Here is a 3129-nt window from a genome sequence, read left to right on the forward strand (position 1 = left end):
GAATACGGTCTGAGTTCAACTCCGGTCCAAGCCAATTTTCTCCGAGATGCGTATATTTCTTGTGGATATTTCTTGTTGGTATGTCTATATGTGCCTATACATTACGCGCGCACGTACATGTATGTATGTATGTATGTATGTATGTATGTATGTATGTATGTATGTATGTATGTATGCATGAATATAAACGCATCCCAAAAGAGCTGTTTTATGGCGAGCTTGCAAAGGGTAAATGCAATCGTTGTAAACCTAAAAAGAGGTTTAGGGACGGCATAAGGATTACCATGAAATCACTTGGAATGGATCCAAAGACCATAGAAACCCTTGCTTCGGATCGAGCTGATGGCGAACAAAACTGTGGAGTGGAATAACAGCGTTTATGAAGGCCAGGATAACATGCAAACCTGAAAAGTCTTCTCGATCGAAAAGGTGAATCTCGGTGACCTTTTTTCTGTGCAGTTTGTGACAGACTATGCCTTTCTTTTCTGGGCTCAAATTTTATTTGAGGACCCATTAAAAACGAACCTCCACCAACTATTCTGCCGATATATCCGTGCACACCTTTCAACGCCATGTATGCCATAAGATCTGCAATTCTAATGGAGGCCTCAAAAGACGTTTTAAGTTCCACAAAGATCAGAACTTAACTGCAGCACTTGGTGGTCCAAATCGGATAAGCAATCTATGTGGGTGTCTTTTCAATACGTCGTACGGTTTTAAAAGACACATCAGATGCCATGATGGTGCTGAGGTGTAGGTACAGGAGGTGGTCACACCCTGCATAAGGAGTGGACAACCACCATGTATACATAAATATGTATATAAATTTAGTTACACTTAAGCACCACTGGCTCTGGCTGTCTGCTATATCATATATTTTGATTTCTTTTAATTCCCTCTTAAATACTAACGCGGGTTTCTGTATATGAACTCCAGTGAAAGAGGGCCCACTTCACATTCGGCAAGCTGATAGCCTAGCTAGTCCGTTATTGTGTGTGTATATATATATATATATATATATATATATATGTATGTATGTATGTATATATTAATCCTTTCTACTATAGGCACAAGGCCTGAAATTTGGGGGGAAGGGACTAGTCGATTACACCGACACCAGTGTGTAACTGGTAAATAATGAAAGGGGAAGTAGACCTCGGCTGTATTTGAACCCAGAACGTAGCGACGGGCGAGATGTGTGTATGTGTGTGCGCGCGCTTGTATAAGTATTACATGAATGCATGTATGTGATTGTGCATGTATATGATAAACACCAGTTCATATATACGTGGTGCATATTTGAACCCGTAAGAAAGCCATTCACAGTGTTTTGTTATGGAGATAATTTCTCACTGTAGACAAACTTTTCTCCCAAGCATACTTGAACTGGGAATAACCTTGAATTTATACACATCACTGCTAGTGCTGCCAACCCGTAATATATGCACATGTCCACGTGTATTTGCATACACATAAATGCGTATATGCACGCCTATATGCGTGCATATACGCATTTTATGCGCATGTAGACACACGTGTGTACTACACGTATGTTTGTTATAATTTATGGATTTAACTATTTATTAAACGCCTTCCAATATTTAATTATATTGGCTGGTGTATTTGACGAATGTCCCTTAAAATTTTCAATATACTCTCTTGCATATTTACATAGTTTAATACTAGCAGAGATACCTGGCGTTGCCCGTGTTACATGCAATTGAAGGATGAGACTTTTCTCTTATATTTCCTGTAAGGAACTGGAATACATATGGTTCGAATTTCATCAAAATTGCACATGAGGGTTCTTTCCCTCTTTGCACATCCTAAAAAAATTCTAATCATGAGACATGTATCCCATACTATTTATGCGCATATTCCAAAATTTCAGTCTTCTGGAACTTGTAAAAAGGATTTCGATCCTGAAAAATGGAGCTCATGAAGCTCTAAAATTTATGTATGCCTGTATATAGTATGCCTGTATATAGTATGCCTGTATATATGTGAGAGTATAGTTTCACTTTAATAGTTTCAGTATGAAATTGAAAGTATTAAAGTGAAAGTATTTGAAATTACAGTAGCGACATGTTATTGTTTCATTTTTGACATGTAATACTGAAATAGTGGAATAGTTTCAGTGTTAAAGTGAAAGTATCTGACATTACAGTGGAGTGATGTTATTGTTTCACTTTTGACACGTAATACTGAAATAGTGGAGGAGATATGATATTGCTGTGGGCTTGAACTATGCAAGAAGTTAAAAATTCTTTTGGCCTAAGACACTACATGGACCCTAAGTAAGGCATGTGTTAATTTGGAATGAAATTGGTTGTGTAGTTCTCGAGTTTTAGGGATTCACACAGACACACATTCTCATCTTTATATATCTGATATTTATGCGCATATTCGAAAATTCTAGTGTTATGGACCCTGTAAAAAGGATTTTGCTCCTGAAAAATGGAGCTCTTGGAGTTGAAAAATGTGGGAGTTAAGGCCCCTATTGGGGGTGGGTGTGTTAATGTCAACCAGAGAAGTTGAATTGTTGGGAATATCTTTAACTTGGGTCTAATATGTATTGTTTGAATTTCTTTGAAATAGGAAATATATGTATGTTCACGGGGTTTGTAAAAGAGAGCAAAGCTGCAGGAAACCAAAAGACGAATGATCATGATAATCAGTCAGCTACCCTAGCGTAGTCATAATTACTCCCCAATGTAGGATTCCTCACCATACAGGTGACAGGCACAGCTGTAAGATGCATTACGGATCTATAGCAATTGGAAGGACATGACTCAATTGAAATAACAACGTGTGACGTTTGGAGTAAAGGGAAATGAAAGTGTCGCCTCTGGAGTTTGCAAATGACCACTATATTGATAGGTAACTTGGGCAGAAAAAATTTACAATCAATAAATGTCTTAGAACAACCAGTCATTCATCTGGGAATGCCTTGAAATCAATCTTACCAACTGGGGACTATGTGTGACTCAGTGATAATAAAAGACTCAAAGGAGGTCTGCAACGAAATAATTTTACTCAACACTTTGCAAGTGAAACAGTGGAGGCAAAGATGCGTCTCATTTACTTGACAATTTATGCACCACATTGCAGAAATCACAATGAAAGTAT

The 3129-nt window shown here is 37.8% G+C and overlaps 1 protein-coding gene across 2 annotated transcripts in view; it reads left to right on the top strand.

The window, feature by feature from the left end:
- Window positions 1–3129, top strand: part of LOC106873034 (uncharacterized) — a 64162-nt gene that overhangs the window by 28889 nt on the left and 32144 nt on the right. The gene's annotated exons all lie outside the window — the stretch shown is intronic.

Source organism: Octopus bimaculoides, chromosome 14, assembly GCF_001194135.2.
Source record: "Octopus bimaculoides isolate UCB-OBI-ISO-001 chromosome 14, ASM119413v2, whole genome shotgun sequence".
Lineage (NCBI taxonomy): Eukaryota > Metazoa > Mollusca > Cephalopoda > Octopoda > Octopodidae > Octopus > Octopus bimaculoides.